Consider the following 17838-nt stretch of genomic DNA (forward strand, 5'->3'; position numbering starts at 1 on the left):
ACCGATTCATTGATCGATTGATTGAATGGAAGAATTCCCCTTATTCTTTCTAAATTCACTTGGGGAAGGAGGCCTGGCATTATCTCCTTATTCACTGTTCTTCTATAGGAAGGCCCTAATCTTACAGACCAGTGAGTCCAACAGTTCTTCTCCACCTCTCTCCTGGTGGCTTGCTCAGTAGAATGTGGAGGCAGAGGTCCCCAAGAAAGCTGCCTCAGCCAGAGGGGCAATGCCTCATCCTGATTGCTGAGACTTGTTTCCATAGACGAGATTAATGGGCACTTAGATGTGACAAAGGCTCGGACCTCACCGACAGAGTGATACAAAAAAGGAGCAGCATCTGAGATGGGAGATCTCCAAAACTTCCATTCCCATCGTCATTACCTACACTTCCAATATTAAGGTATTTCCAGTCTCTTCTCTTTAACTGGGTTTCTTCACTGCCCTTTGCCCAGAGAATTCTTACTGGAAAGAACATGGGCTTGGGAGTCAGAGGTCATGGGTTCTAATCCAGGCTCTGCCACTTGTCAGCTGTGTGTCTCTAGGCAAGTCACTTCACTTCTCGGTGCCTCAGTTACCTCATCTGTAAAATAAGGATTATTAAGTCTGTGAGCCCGAGGGACAACCTGATTAGCTTGTATCTACCCCAGTGCTTAGAACGGTGCTTGACACACAGTAAGCGCTTAATAAATATCATTATTATTATTATTATTAGAATTCCCTAACACCCTGCTGTGTCCTCTTTTTTCCCTCTGGATTAAGTGTCAAGTATTCTCAATGCTTACCAAGTTGGCCATGGGGTAGTGATGGGAATCTGAAGGACTAGGGGTTACGGTACAGAATTCAACTTTCTCCTATATAACATGAAGGGCAGAAGGGACAGAGAAAATGAGAGGCAGCATGAGCTAGTAGAAAGACCAAAATTAGAAGCAGCACAAAATAGTGGGTAGAGTATGGGCCTGGGAGTCAGAAGGTCATGGGTTCTGATCCTGGCTCTGCCACTTGTCTACTGTGTGACCTTGGGCAAGTCACTTGATTTCCCTATGTCTCAGTGACCTCATCTATGAAATAGGGATTGAGACTGTGAGCCCCATGAGGGACAGGGACTGTGTCCAGTCCAGTTTGGTTATATCCACCCCAGCACTTAGTACAGTGCCTGGCACATAGTAAGCACTTAACAAATACCTTAATTATTATTATTATTAGTATTAACAACACAGGACTGGGAGTCCGGAGATCCAGGGTCTTGTCCAAGTACTTACCCTATTCTGCCTTGATTACTGCAGCTGTCTCCTTGATCTCCCCACTCCATGAAAGCTCACTTCCTCCAGGGGGCCTTCCCAGACTGAGCCCCCTTTTTCCTCTGCTCCTACTCCCTTCCTCATTGTCCCTGCTCCCTCCCTCTGCTCTATCCCCCTCCCCGCCCCACAGCACTTGTGTATATATTGTCTTTCCAAGCACTTAGTACAGTGCTCTGCACACAGTAAGTGCTCAATAAATATGATTGAATGAATATCTGTAATTTATTTGATTAATGTCTGTCTCCCCCCTTAGATTGTAAACACATTGTAGGCAGGAAACATATCTACCAACTTCATTGTATTGTGCTCTCCCAAGTGCTTAGTACAGTGTTCTGCACACAGTAAGTGCTCAAAAAATACCATTACTTGATTGACTGATTGTCCCAGGTCCAACACTTGCATACAGGGTAGGCTTTGGGCATGTCAACTAATATCTCTGGATGCCAGGTTCCTCAAGGGGATAAAATACCCATTCTGCCTCCTTCTAAGACTGTGAGCCCTACACTGGAGAAGGACTGCATCAGATATGATTATCTTGAATCTACCCCAGCATTTGACACATAAGTGGTTAATAATACAGTTAATATCATTTTATAAATTTCACTAACATAAAATGCTTCCCTGATCTCAGTTAAATATTTTCAAATGAAGCTATGGGGAGCAATCCCTGGCTCCTCACCTTAATAGTAAAAACTGTGGCATTTGTTAAGCCCTTACTATATAATAATAATAATAATAATGTTGGTATTTGTTAAGCGCTTACTATGTGCCGAGCACTGTTCTAAGCGCTGGGGTAGACAGGGGAATCAGGTTGTCCCACGTGGGGCTCACAGTCTTAATCCCCATTTTACAGATGAGGGAACTGAGGCACAGAGAAGTTAAGTTCATTCAATAGTAGTATTTATTGAGCGCTTACTATGTGCAGAGCACTGTACTAAGCGCTTGGGATGAACAGGTCGGCAACAGATAGAGACAGTCCCTGCCGTTTGACGGGCTTACAGTCTAATCGGGGGAGACGGACAGACAAGAACAATGGCACTAAACAGCGTCAAGGGGAAGAACATCTCGTAAAAACAATGGCAACTAAATAGAATCAAGGCGATGTACAATTCATTAACAAAATAAATAGGGTAACGAAAATATATACAGTTGAGCGGACGAGTACAGTGCTGTGGGGATGGGAAGGGAGAGGTGGAGGAGCAGAGGGAAAAGGGGAAAATGAGGCTTTAGCTGCGGAGAGGTAAAGGGGGGATGGCAGAGGGAGTAGAGGGGGAAGAGGAGCTCAGTCTGGGAAGGCCTCTTGGAGGAGGTGATTTTTAAGTAAGGTTTTGAAGAGGGAAAGAGAATCAGTTTGGCGGAGGTGAGGAGGGAGGGCGTTCCAGGACCCGCGGGAGGACGTGACCCAGGGGTCGACGGCGGGATAGGCGAGACCGAGGGACGGCGAGGAGGTGGGCGGCAGAGGAGCGGAGCGTGCGGGGTGGGCGGTAGAAAGAGAGAAGGGAGGAGAGGTAGGAAGGGGCAAGGTGATGGAGAGCCTCGAAGCCTAGAGTGAGGAGTTTTTGTTTGGAGCGGAGGTCGATAGGCAACCACTGGAGTTGTTTAAGAAGGGGAGTGACATGCCCAGATCGTTTCTGCAGGAAGATGAGCCGGGCAGCGGAGTGAAGAATAGACCGGAGCGGGGCGAGAGAGGAGGAAGGGAGGTCAGAGAGAAGGCTGACACAGTAGTCTAGCCGGGATATAACGAGAGCCCGTAATAGTAAGGTAGCCGTTTGGGTGGAGAGGAAAGGGCGGATCTTGGCGATATTGTAGAGGTGAAACCGGCAGGTCTTGGTAACGGATAGGATGTGTGGGGTGAACGAGAGGGACGAGTCAAGGATGACACCGAGATTGCGGGCCTGCGGGACGGGAAGGATGGTCGTGCCATCCACGGTGATGGAGAAGTCTGGGAGCGGACCGGGCTTGGGAGGGAAGATGAGGAGCTCAGTCTTGCTCATGTTGAGTTTTAGGTGGCGGGCCGACATCCAGGTGGAGACGTCCCGGAGGCAGGAGGAGATGCGAGCCTGAAGGGAGGGGGAGAGGACAGGGGCGGAGATGTAGATCTGTGTGTCATCTGCGTAGAGATGGTAGTCAAAGCCGTGAGAGCGGATGAGTTCACCGAAGGAGTGAGTGTAAATGGAGTCACACAGCCGACAAGTGGCAGAGCTGGGATTCGAACTCATGAGCCCTGACTCCAAAGCCCATGCTCTTTCCACTGAGCCACGCTGCTTCTCCATGCATCCAACCCCATTCCTTCACACCTCATCAAAACATTTTCTCGTCCCTAACTGCCACCTTCAACTGTTTACTCTCCAGTGGCTATTTCCCCATTGCTTTTAAACAAGCCCTTATCTCCCCTATCCTAAAAAAAAACCTCCCTTTACCCCACAGCTTCCACCAGTTATTGCACCACGTCCCTCCTACCATTCCTCTCCAAACTCCTTGAGCGAGCTGTCTACATACACTGTCTCAAGTTCCTCTCCACCAATTCTCTCCTGGACCCCCTCCAATTTTGCTTCCATTCCCTTTGCTCCACAGAAACCAGTAGTCACCAACGATCACTTTCTTGTCAAATCCAATGACCTCTACTCTATCCTAATCCTTTTCAAATTCTCAGGTACCTCTGACCCTGTCTACTAACCCCTTCTCCTAAAAACATTAACCAACCTTGGCTTCAATGACATTGTCTTCTGCTGGTTCTCCTCCTATCTCTCTGGCTGCTCATTCTCACTTTCTCAGTCTCTTTTGTGGGCTCCTCCTCTGACTCCCATCCCCTAACTGTGGGTATACCTCAAAGTTCAGTTCTGGGTCCGTTTCTATTCTCCATCTACACCCACTTCCTTGGAAAAGTCATTCACTCCCATGGCTTCAATTACCACCTCCTTGATGATGATACCCAATTCTACATCTCCAGCCCTGATTTCTCTTCCTCTCTGCAGTCACTCATTTCATTCATTCAATCATATTTATTATGTGCAGAGCACTGTACTAAATTTCCTTCTCCTTTCCAGACATCTCTACTTGGATGTCTTCCCCTCACCTCAAACTTAATATGGCTAAAACTAAAATTTTTATCTTTCCACCCAAACCCTGTTCCCCCTCTCACTTTCCTATCACTGTTGATGGCACCTCATCCTCCTGTCTCACAAGCCTGTAACCTTGGCATTATCCTGATTCCTCTCTCTCGTTTAACCCATATATTCAAGACATCACTAAATCTCATCAGTTCTACCTTCACAACATTGCTAACATCTGTCCCTTCCTCTCCTTCCAAACATTAACGCAAGCACTTATCCTATCCTGCCTCAGTTATTGTATCAGCCTCCTTGCTGACCTCTCTGCCTCCTGCCTCTCTTCACTCCAGTCCATATTGCACTCTGCTGCTGGGATCATTTTCCTTCAAAAACATTCAGACCAAGTTTTCCCATTCCTCAAGGATCTCCAGTGGTTGCCCATCCACCTCTGCATCAAACAAAAACTCATCACCATTGGCTTAAGGCACTCAATTACCTTGCCCCTTCCTATGTCACCTTGCTACTACAACCCAGCTTGCACACTTCATTCCTCTGATGCTAACCCTCTCACAGTACCTTGATCTGATCGATCTCACCACCACCCTCTCACCCACATCCTACCTCTCACCTGGAATGCTCTGCCTCCTCATATCAGACAGATAATTGCTCTCCAAATCAAAGCCTTATTGAAGGCACATCTCCTCCAAGAAGCCTTCCCTAAGCCTCCTTTCCTCTTCGCCCACTCCTTTCTGCATCATCCTGACTTGCTCCCTTCATTCATCCTCCCTTCCATCCCCACAGCACAAATGTACATATCTGTAATTTATTCATTTATTTATTTAGGTATATTAATGACTGTCTCCCCCTGTAGACTGTGAGCTCGTTATGGGCAGGGTCTGTGTTTGTTTGTTGTTGCATTATATTTTCTCAAAAGCTTAGTTACAGTGCTTTATATGACTGAATGAATTAATGAATATGTGCCAAGCATTGTAGTAAGTGTTGGGTAGATATAAAATAATTAGATGCCACATAGAGCTCACATTCTTAGTAGGCGGAAGAACAGTGTGGCCTAGTGGACAGAGGATGGGCTTGGGAATCAGAGGTCATGGGTTCTAATCCTGACTCTGCCACTCGTCAGCTGTGTGACTTTGGGCAAGTCACTTAACTTCTCTGTACCTCAGTTACCTCATCTGTAAAATGGGGATTAAGGCTATGACCCCCACGTGGGACAAACTGATAACCTTGTATCTATCCCAGTGCTTGGAACAGTGCTCAGCACATAGTAAGCACTTTACAAATACCATTACTACTATTATTATATGAGGGAACTGAGGCACAGAGAAGTGAAGTGACTTATCCAAGGTCACACAGCAGGTAAGTGGTGAAGCTGAAATTAGAAATTAGGTCCTCTGGCTTGCAGGCCTGGGTTCTTAATGTTGGTGTTTAATGTTGGTATTTGTTAAGCGCTTACTATGTGCAGAGCACTGTTCTAAGCGCTGGGGTAAACACAGGAGAATCAGGTTGTCCCACGTGGGGCTCACAGTCTTAATCCCCATTTTACAGATGACGTAACTGAGGCGCAGAGAAGTTAAGTGACTTGCCCACAGTCACACAGCTGACAAGTGGCAGAGCTGGGATTTGAACCCATGACCTCTGACTCCAAAGCCCGTGCTCTTTCCACTGAGCCATGCTGCTTCCCTTCCTGGTCTCAGTGGGGTCAGAATTTACTTGACTCCAGTCCCTCCTCCTCCCTGCTTGCCTTCTTTGTCTCCTCTGCTCTCAAGGAAGGATACTGGATTCTGAGACCTCAATCTGAGTCCTGATTCTGAGACCTCAATTTATTTTAATGTTTCTTTCTCCCTATATCAACCAATCATATTCAGAGAATGCTTACTGTATGCAGAACACTGTACTAAGTAATAATGATAATGCTGGTATTTGTTAAGCGCTTACTATGTGCAGAGCACTGTTCTAAGCGCTGGGGTAGACACAGGGGAATCAGGTTGTCCCACGTGGGGCTCACAGTCTTAATCCCCATTTTACAGATGAGGTAACTGAGGCACAGAGAAGTTAATAATAATGCTGGTATTTGTTAAGTGCTTACTATGTACAGAGCACTGTTCTAAGCGCTGGGGTAGACACAGGGGAATCAGGTTGTCCCACGTGGGGCTCACAATCTTAATCCTCATTTTACAGATGAGGTAACTGAGGCACAGAGAAGGTAATAATAATGCTGGTATTTGTTAAGTGCTTACTATGTGCAGAGCACTGTTCTAAGCGCTGGGGTAGACACAGGGGAATCAGGTTGTCCCACATGGGGCTCACAGTCTTAATCCCCATTTTACAGATGAGGTAACTGAGGCACAGAGAAGTTAAGTGACTTGCCCACAGTCACACAGCTGACAAGCGGCAAAGCCGGGATTTGAATTCATGACCTCTGACTCCAAAGCCCAGACTCTTTCCACTGAGCCATGCTGCTTCTCTTGCTTGGGAGAGTATAATAAAACTGACTTGGTAGGCATGTTCCCTACCATGTAAACTCCCTGCGAACAGAGTTCATGTCTATCAACTCTGTTGTGCACAGTAAGCGCTCAGTAAATACCACTGACTGATAGTTAAGTCAACGCCCTAGGGTAAGCCTAGGTTATGGACCTGCCCCCATCCTCCTGCTAGGTCTATGTTCACGCGGTAATGGGTGACTTTATTTTTGCAAGAGCTCTCGCTCACCAGCATCGCCAGGATCTGATATGAAGGAAGGATAAGAGGTCAAAGAAAGGTAGTGAGAGAGAGGAGAGAGGAGGAATCGAGGCAGAACACCCGGTCAAAAAAGAGTGAGGAGTCACATGGCAATTAGAAGATCCCAAAGGAGTCTAGAAGATCTTCAGAACCCAAAGGGTGATAGCATGATCTGAGGATGTATAAAGCAATATGTATGGACATATGGGGAACACGAAGATATATTTCCCATGTGGGACAGTAACCGTCTCTAATCTGATCATTATTTATTCAGTATTTATAAGTGCTTACTGTGTGCAGAGCACTATACTACTACGACTAATAATAATGATATTTGTTAAAAACTTACTATGTGCCAAGCACTTTTCTTAGTGCTGAGGTAGACACAAGGTAATCAGGTAGTGCCATGTAGGGCTCACAGTGTCAATCCCCATTTTACAGATGAGGTAACTGAGGCACAGAGAAGTGAAGTGACTTGTCCAAGGCCACACAGCAGACAAGTGGTGGGATCGGGATTAGAAACCACATCCTCTGACTCCCAAGCCCGTGCTCTTTCCATTAAGCCACACTGCTTCTCCAAGCACTTGGGAGAGCATAATACAACAATAAACACATTCCCTGCCCACAGAGAGTTTACAGTTTAGAGTATCTACCCAGTGCTTGGCATATAGTCTGCAACTAATACCAGAAATAATGACGGTAACTCTAACCCAGAATGAAGTCTTCATTTATGAGCAGGAGCCAAGGAAGTGTCTTACCCTTACCACAGAACAGGTCTAGATGGGCTTTGAGGAACATACAGGAAGGACAAGATGGCAGGCTATAAAGGATGTCATGATATCTGGAGTGGCCGTGAGTAAATCCTGGTGCAGCTCTCTCATTAATGGGATGGCCACATGTCTGAGTTTAATCTCTCTGGTGCTTAAGATTTAATACCCTCTCTCAGTGTTTTCTCTGGTAAAATTGTTCAGCCCCATCCACGCAGGCACAGGAGCGCTGAGAAATACAACCCAAATAGAAGCCGCAGAAGCGCCTCTGGTAACAGCCTTCCCAGAATTTCAGCAGCTGAACACGGTGCTCTCATCACATTTATGGATTTAGTCTTTAGGGTTTTAAATTCTGCCCTTCCTTTAAAATGCCCCAGCATCCAAGGCCCAGAAGAAGGCCATCAAAGAAATGGTTAACTACTATTTAACACAACCAGCAGTGATGGTCACAAAACCTGAGAAATAAAATAGTAGAAGAAATTAGCATGAAAAGAGCAGCTTCAATTGACACCCCAGAAACACAGCAGATGGAGTCAGCTTCCTTAAGAATGTTTGCCATAGCACTTGACAGCAGGAATCTCCTGGAGCACTCCTTCAGTTCCAGCAGAGGAACAGAAAGCAGGAGGCAGTGACTGAAACAAGCCTTCTAAATTTTTGAAGCTTTCCTCTCTATTTCACCCCACTTTACTCTGATTTCTGAAAAGTCGGAGAAGTCAGCTAGTGTGTACTCCATTCCATCACATGATCTAGTGGATAGAGCACGGGCCTGGAAGTCAGAAGGACCTGGGTTCTAATTCCTCCTCTTCCACTTGTCTGCTGTGTAACTTTTGTCAAGTCACTTAACTTCTCCATGCTTGTCACTGCATCTGTAAAATGGGGATTAAGACTGTGAGCACCTAGTGGGACAGGGACTGTGTCTAACCTGATTATCTTGTATCTACCCCGCACTTAGTACAACGTCTGGAATGCAATATGCGTTTAACTAATACCATACTAAAAAAAAATACAAATGTGGCAACCAGAGGCAGAAGCACTTCCTTCTGAGGCTGATGGATGCCGTTCAGGAAAGGAGTTGAGGTATTTTTGAGTCCACCATGGAACCCAACACTTACGCACACTCTTCTACATCCTCTTTCTGCACACTCACAACCGTGAATGCCCTCAACCAGCCATGGCTTCCATTGACTTGAAGGTTGTGGGGATGGGTGGGTAGACTAGATCCCAGGCCGTGGAGTGGTCGGTTGGGTGGACCATCTGCTGTATCAATACAGACCAGAATGGCCCCATTTTGACTTCACTGGACTTGATCATCAGGGAAAGTATGGAAGCAGGGAACTCAGATTTATGCTGTGTCCCCTTCTCACCACTGGCTTCAAACTCTCCATTCATTCATTCACTCATTCGATCGTATTTATTGAGTACTTATTGTGTGCAGAACACTGCATTAAGTGCTTGGAAAGTACACTACAGTAAATGGAGACAATCTCTACCCACAACCGGCTCACAAGCCTGCTTTCTTCACCCTCCATTCCCCTACTTGCTGTCTTTACTCCTCGTAAGCCAATCTTGTAACCATAGCTCGTCCTCAACTCTCATGCCTCTGTTCCTTTGCTCACACTGCTCCTCAGGCTTTGGATATCTCCCTCCACACATCAGACAGACCACAGCTCTCCCCTCACTCAAATCCCTGCTAAAATCTCACCTCATTCAACAAGATATTTCCCAGTTAATTTCACAGAACCCTGAGCCTTTCAGCCATATTTAGCTCCTATGAACTTGTTAAGCCCTCATGTATATATGATAACTCTAAATATGCTTTAGTTTGTCTTCTCTGTTAGGGTGTAAACTTCTTGTGGGCAGGGAACATCTCACTTCCTTATTCTGCCCTTCCCAAGTGTCAACTACAGTGTACGACCCTAAATGAGAGTTTATTACTACTACATCAGACTGATGTCTTCTGATGTGGCTGGCTGGGGTTAGGCGAGGGATAATAATGTTGGTATTTGTTAAGCGCTTACTATGTGCCGAACACTGTTCTAAGCGCTGGGGTAGACATAGGGGAATCAGGTTGTCCCACGTGGGGCTCACAGTCTTAATCCCCATTTTACAGATGAGGGAACTGAGGCACAGAGAAGTTAAGTGACTTGCCCACAGTCACACAGCCGACAAGTGGCAGAGGTGGGATTCGAACTCATGAGCCCTGACTCCAAAGCCCGTGCTCTTTCCACTGAGCCACGCTGCTTCTCCAAGGGATTGTATTTGAGGTTGTCTGAGAGTGTGTGGGAGTGAAAGTGACTGTTCTCCTTTCCTCCTACATCACCTCTACCATCCTCTTACCAGCCAAATTCTCCTTGGTTTCCCTTCCCATCCCATGATGTTCCTTCAGCCCTGGTGGGCTTTCCCCTTCTCCTGGAAATCCCAAGACATGGGGCAGTACCCAACTATAAACACAAGCCTGACTATCTTCAGGATCCTGTCCTATTCAACCACCCAGAACTCCATCCTACTTGAGGGGGATCAAGGCAGGTCCTGGGAGCCCTGATGGGGAATTTCCACAATGTGGCCACCATAGAAGTTCCTTGGTTTCCTGCCCTTTTTTCTGTCTTACTGTGACTTCCCCTCTTCACATATCTCTTCCTCACCTTCCCCCAACTCTACTCTCCCTCTCCACCCATCTGCTTTCACTGTGTCTGTTCTCCTTTCTCCATCTGTGTTTCCCATGCATTTAAAAAATTCCCCTCCCGGCCAATTTGCATGTAGACAAAATTCCTAGTTTTTAGGATGACAACACAGTAATATAGACAGAGCCACTATCGTCCCTGTGTCACAAGCCCCATAACCTTGGTGTTGTCCTCGACTCATCCCTTTCATTCAACCTACATAATCATTCTGTCACCAAATCCTGGCAGTTCAACCTTTACACTATCACTAAAATCCATCCTTTCCTCTCATACAAACTGCTACCATGTTAATCTATACACTTATCCTAGCCTGCCTTGATGACTGCATCAGCCTCTTTGCTGACTCCTATCTCTCCCCACTTCAAACCTAACTTCACTCTGCTGCCCGGACCAGTTGCCCATAAAACTGTTCTGTCTATGTTCCTCCACTCCTCAAGAAACTCCAGTGATTGTGTATACATTTCCACAGAAAACAGAAATTTCTTACCGTAGGCTTTAAAAGGACACAATCCTTATTGTCTTACTTCCGTTATTTCCTACTACAACCCAGCCTGCATGCTTCAGTCCTCTAATGCTGATCTACTCACTCTGTCTTGATCTCGTCTATCTTGCCACCGATGCCTTACCCATATCCTGCCTCTGGTCTGGAATGCCCTCCTCCTTCCTATCTGACTGACGATCACTCTCTCTTCCTTCATAGCCTTATGAAAAGAACAATTCCTCCAAGAGGCCTTCTCTGTCTAAGCCCTCATTTCCTCTTCTTGCATTTCTTTCTGTGTTGCTCGTGAACTCAGATTTGTACCCCTTATTCACCCTCCTCTCAACCTCACAGCATATACATATATATATATATATATGTGTATATACGTAATTTATTTATTTATGCATATTGACTTTTGTCTCCTCCTCTAAGCTGTAAGCTCATTTTGGGCAGAGAATGTGTCTGAAAACTCTTGTTATATCATACTGTACTGAGTGCTTAGTAAAGTGCTCTGCACACCATAAGCACTCAATAAATATGATTGATTGATAAGAACACAACAGAACTTTTAGGTGTGCAAGGGCCGAGGGAACTGGAGTGATGGGTAACATTCACTGGGGTTTACTAAGACAAGTAACTCCCACTACGACTTCGTTGTCACTGCTTCCTTCATCTCCCCCACTTCTATTCTCAAAAATCCTGTATTAAGCCCATGTTTATCTAGGTTGAATATGGCAAATCCCTCCCTGCTGAGACTTACAATCCAAACTGGAGCTTACAATTTGAGGGCCAAAAGAAAAATCCATCCTGACATGGGAAAGATGGATGAGGCGAGACCAGAAAGCAGCAGGGATGACAAGCAGGGAAAGGCATTCATTAAGGCCAAAGTTTGTGAATGTCTACAGGGAAAGCAGAAAGTGGAGGAAATATAGATAAGCAGCATAGCCTAGAGAAGCAGCATGGCCTAGTGGCAAGAGCATGGGCTTGGGAATCAGAAGTTGTGGGTTCTAATCCCAGCTCCACCACTTGTCTGCTGTGTGACCTTGAGCAAGCTACTTAACTTCTCTGTGCTTCAGTTGCCTCATCTGTAAAATGGGGATTGAGACTGAGTCCCATGTAGGACAACCTGATTACCTTGTATCTACCCCAGTGCTTAGAACAGTGTTTGGCACATAGTAAGCGCTTAACAAATACCATAATTACTATTAAAAATCTGCTAGTGAAACAGGAGGGCAGGAAAATCAGTGAAGCATCTGCAACAGCAGAGATCCCGCCCTTATTTATTCAAAAGAACAAATGGTCAATCAATAGTATTCACTGAGCACTTACTGTGTGCATAGCACTCTACTAAATGTTTGGGAGAGTACAATATGTCAGAGTTGGTAGCATGTTCCCTACCTGCAATGAGCCTACAGTCCATAGGGGTAAACAGACATTAATATAAATTACAGATATGCACATTAGTGCCGTGGGGCCGAGGCATGACTATCAAGTGCTTATAAAGGGTATAGACCTAAGTGTGTAGATAAGGCAGACTGGGGAGGGAGTTGCATTCACATGTACATACAATGATTTAATTTGCCTATTCCATTTACGTAACTCTTCTTCATATTCAAGAAAGACAGCACAGACAAGGGAGTTCAGCTATAATAATATTGGTATTTGTTAAGTGCTTTCTATGTGCAGAGCACTGTTCTAAGTGCTGGGGGTAGATACAGGGTAATCAGGTTGTCCCATGTGAGGTTCACAGTCTTTATCTCCATTACACAGATGAGGTAACTGAGGCCCAGAGAAGTTAAGTGACTTGCCCACAATCACACAGCTGACAAGTGGCAGAGCCAGGATTCAAACCCATGACCTCTGACTCCCAAGCCCGGGCTCTTTCCACTGAGCCAAGCTGTTTCATGAGACTGAAAGGGCCAATGTCAGATTCACAGTCACAGCCTTATTGTGCGCACAAAAAGACTGTCCCTTTGTAATGTTGTCATGCTTAATATCTGCAGTCCCTCACATGGTTTACTTTCCTCCTCGCCTCTCGTTCCTTGCAAAGATTTTGCTCAAAAAGAGCCGCTACTTTCCTGTCTCCTGCTTTTGAGGGTCCCTGTCTGACCACATGATTCTCAATATGACAATTACAGTCCAAAGGCTATATGCAGAACTTTTCAAAATTCTTTGGGATACTATTGCTCGCATGGCCTGATTTGCAAATTAATGACACCAAAGAACAGATCAGCTGGGCCACTAAATGCTCCGATGAACACAGTTGTCCACAATGAAATGGATGAAGACCATTCTGGGCAGTTCATTTTGGAAATGGGCACCGTAAAGCTGAGGAACGGGCGGTGGTAGTTAAACGGTTGGTTACACAAAGTGGCACAGGCTACCATGGGTAATTGTTTTACAATCTGGCATCTTCGGATAAAGCTAGGAACCATATTTGTAAGAGGGGGTTTTTCCAGGGAAAGCAACCTTTTCTATGTGGAAAACAGATTCGTACAATTCAATTTCATTCAATTTAACTCCCATTTGGAGGGCTCAAGGTCTAAGGGAAGGAAATTTGACCTGAGTTTTTCTCTTCTCATTTTTGGACAGCTATCCTTTGAATACTTGGCCCTGTGTTTACATTTTCCAGCTCAGTCTTTGCTTGACTGACCATGGGGAGGGAGTTTGGGGATCTTGGTTTGTTTGTCTGGAATATGAATAGTTGTTTACGTGGGCTATGGCATGCTGCTGGAATCCTTAACCAAACGCTGGGGATTGGTCTTGGGATGGTGGGGGCCAGGGAGATTGACAAAAGAAAATAAAAGTAGGAATAATTTACTGGGAGAAAATGGGCAGTGGAAAAATGCAAGCAGAAACAACACTTGGTGCATGTTTCGTTGATGCTTGTTTCTAAAGAAGACAAAGTAGGCAGACAGAAGGCATTAGCCAGATATCCCTGAAATTCATCAAGAGGCATAACACCTAATCAGGGTAATTCTCCTAACAGAGGTCAGGAGAGTGGATTAAATGACCTCTCTTTTTTTGATGGTACTTATTAAGCACTTAATATGTCAAACACTGTTCTAAGTGCTGGGGTAGGTACAAGTCAATTAGGTCAGACACAGTCCATATTCTGAGGCTCACAGTTTTAAGTGGGAGCGAGAATAGGTATTGAATCCCCATTTTATAGTGGAGGAAACTGTGGCATAGAGAAGCTAAGTGACTTGTCCAGGGTCATACAGTTAGCACTTGGCAGAGCAATTGGCACAACTAGTATTAAAACCCAAGTCCTCTGACTCCAGACACATGCTCTTTCCACTAGGCCACATTACCTCTCTATGGCCTAGGCATCCCATGGACTCTTCCAGGTATATGACCCTATCTTAAAGCATAGATTCATTGACCCATTTGTCCCATGCTCTAATGAAAGTCAAATCTCTTGGCATCTGATCTTACGGTACAGGCAGAGTTTGAGAGAATAAATTAAAGATGAGAGAGGGTCAGGGTTGGATTACGGCAAAGCCAAGCCTAAGGGGCCATAGCTTCAAGCCTGGAAGATTATCATGAAGATGAAATTGTTAGGGCTACAGACTCTGCCATTTCAGAGCATGGCAGGAGAGGGGAAGAAACAAAAGACATATGAGGAAAAGTTAAAGGAACTGAGGTTGTTTCATGTGGAGAAGAGATGAGAAATGAGAGGAAAGGGGTAGGGAGGGGAGCTGAAGGGGAGAACGGGGAAAAGACGGAAGGTGAGAGGAAAGGAGATGAGTGGAGGAGAAAAGAAAGGAAAAAGAGGTGGGGAAAAGGGAGTAAGCTAAACTGCGACGTAATCTTCCTCAAGATTTTGATGGGATTTTATTGAAGGTTCTAGCCAGTTATTCTCTAAGTCCACTGAGGCTCTAATATGATAATAATAATAATAATAATAACAATACTAATAATAATGATGGTATTTCTTACCAAGAGCTATACTGAGCACTGGAGTAGATACAAGACAATTAGGTCCTACGAGGGTCTCACAGTCAATGTAGGAAGGAGAACAAGCATTGAAGAGAAGCAGTGTGGCTTAGTGGCATGAGCATGGGCTTGGGAGTCAGAGGTTGTGGGTTCTAATCCCAGTTCTGTTACTTATCAGCTGTGTGACTTTGGGGAGTCACTTATCTTCTCTGTGCCTCAGTTACTGCATCTGTAAAATGGGCATTAAGACTGTTAGCCCCACATGGGACAACCTGATTACCTTGTATTTACCCCAGTGCTTAGAACAGTGCTTGGCACATTGTAAGCACTTAACAAATGCCATCATTATTATTATTATTTGGCAGATGAAGGAATTGAGGCATAGAGAAATTGTGACTTACCCACGGTCACAGACTAGAAAATTGGTGCAGCTAGGATTCGAACACAAGTCCTCAGACTCCCAGACCTATGTTCTTTCCCAGACCACAGGGATCCTCAGCATGAACATGAAGCAAGGTACCCAAACCAAAGCAGGGGAGATTTTCATCAGACAAGGGAAACATCTTCTTGCTGGTCAGGGATAGAAGCAGCATGGCTCAGTGGAAAGAGCATGGGCTGGGGAGTCAGAGGTCATGGGTTCAAATCTAGGCTCCACTGCTTGCCAGCTGTGTGACTTTGGGCAAGTCACTTAACTTCTTTGGGCCTCAGTTACCTCATCTGTAAAATGGGGATTAAGACTGTGAGCCCCACGTAGGACAACCTGATCACCTTGTATCCTCCCCAGCACTTAGAACAGTTCTCTGCACATAGTAAGCACTTAACAAATACCAACATTATTATTATTAAAACACTGTATGTCTAGACCCCTTAAAATTCAACTTTCAATGCTTGCCACCCAGTACAGGATAGTGGCTGAGTTCTGATGGAGCAGGCTCTGCTGGGGTTACTCTGGACTCAGGCCCCATTTAAGCCATCCATTTTTATTTTCCTCTCTCAGTTTATCAATAGAGTTGAATGTATTTTCCCTTGATCCACTTTGTAAATCATTTCTTCACAGGGGGTTGCTATGAGAAACTGTGACAGAGGAAGTTGTTAGCTCTAATGGATCCTCACATTGTTAACTTTAATGGATCAGAACTACAGCTGTGTGAAACTCAGTGATTTCGGGTAGCAGGGGATTTGTGCTAAAAGATTTCTTGGCTCTGGAAGGAAATTCAGAGTCTGAACCACATGCATCCTCTTCAGCAAAGACAGATCAAAGCGAGATGCTATGCCAAACCAAACTGGTCAACCATCTTGCTTTACCTGTACATTAAGGTGAAAGAAGCTGCAGAGAGCTCAGTTTCTTTCATTATTTTAATAATGTTATATTCGCCACTGAGGTGGGGAACCTAGTGAGAGAGCTTACAATTCAATAACAGGGTAAGTTACTGCTTCAATGACCTAAAGTGTACCCTGGAGGTATTGTGATTTCTGAAAATATAACCTATTCTGGAATTTGCCTTCTGTGTGACTTTGGGCAAGTCACTTAGCTGAACTGTGCTTCTCAGTTTCCTTAATGTAAAATGGGGATTGAATGGGGTTCTGCCTTTTTCCTCAGAACGTGAGCCTCATGTGGGACAGAGACTGTGTCTAGTCACGTTGTGGGACTCCTCCAGTTATCTGCTCTCCCCGATGGAGGCTCCCAGGACTCAGTTCCCAACATGCCTCTGGACTTAAGCCACTGCTCATTGAGTCCCACCCTCCGGGACTCCCAGGGCCCTTGCTGTCCTCCGCAACCACACTTCCATGATGCTTTCCCGGGATTCTGCAGCAGCTCTCCTCCACGTCACCAAGGAACCTCCATCCCCACTTACCCTGCACCCTGATGGGACAGAGAAAAGCAGCCCTAACTGGGCGTCACATGCACAGAATCTCGGGAAAACTGTGGAGGCTGCGGCTAGAATGCTCACTGTAGCCATGGTTGTGACTGTGGACTCTGAGTCACAAAGATCCTAAAACTCTGCCCCTTGAGTCCCAGTACCCTATGGGTCTTTGCTTTGGTCTTTGTGCTATCTTGGAATTTTATTTTCATCTCTCCTTTGTATCTTGCCAGTCCCTTCTCCCCATTTTTATTTTTAGATTGGGACTGGGTCTAATTCCCACCTGTGTACTCTTTTGCAGTGCTTATTACAGTGCTCTGAACACAATCCCACTTCATAAATACTATTACTAATAGTAAGCACCAAAAAGAAATTACTATTCTTGTCTTATGTCGTCGAGTCATCTCCAACCCATAGCGACTCCATGGACAAATCTCTCCCAGAACGCCCCACCTCTATCTGCAATCGTTCTGGTAGTGCATCCATAGAAGTTGCTTGGTAAAAATCCAGAAGTGGTTTACCACTGCCTCCTTCTGTGCAGTAAACTTGAGTCTCCACCCTCGACTCTCTGTGCCACTGTTGCCCAGCATGGGTGAGTTTTGACTTGTAGCTGATTGCTTTCCACTTGCTAGCCACTGCCCGAGCTGCGAATGGAATGGATATGCCTCTGCTTGACTTTCCCTCCCATAGTCGAGACTAGTAGAGTACTGGAAATTCTCGAGGTGTGATACTGGGAAGATAAATTACTATGATTGTGTTTTTTAGCATCATCAGTACTATTACACCATCTCAGGGAGTAGCTGATGCTCCAGGAAAATCCAGGTCAAATGCCAAGTGGTGGGTGCATTAGAAAACCTTCAGTCTAGTAAGTTCATGCAGCACTCTTTTTATATGTATTCCCATTATGGTATTTCTTAAGCATACAGTTTGTACTAAACACGGGAAGAAATACAAGATTATGAGAAAAGAGACAGTCTCTGTCCCACAAGGGGCTCCTAATCGATCTTATCCCCATTTTACA

Source organism: Ornithorhynchus anatinus, chromosome 5, assembly GCF_004115215.2.
Source record: "Ornithorhynchus anatinus isolate Pmale09 chromosome 5, mOrnAna1.pri.v4, whole genome shotgun sequence".
In the NCBI taxonomy this organism is placed as follows: Eukaryota; Metazoa; Chordata; class Mammalia; order Monotremata; family Ornithorhynchidae; genus Ornithorhynchus; species Ornithorhynchus anatinus.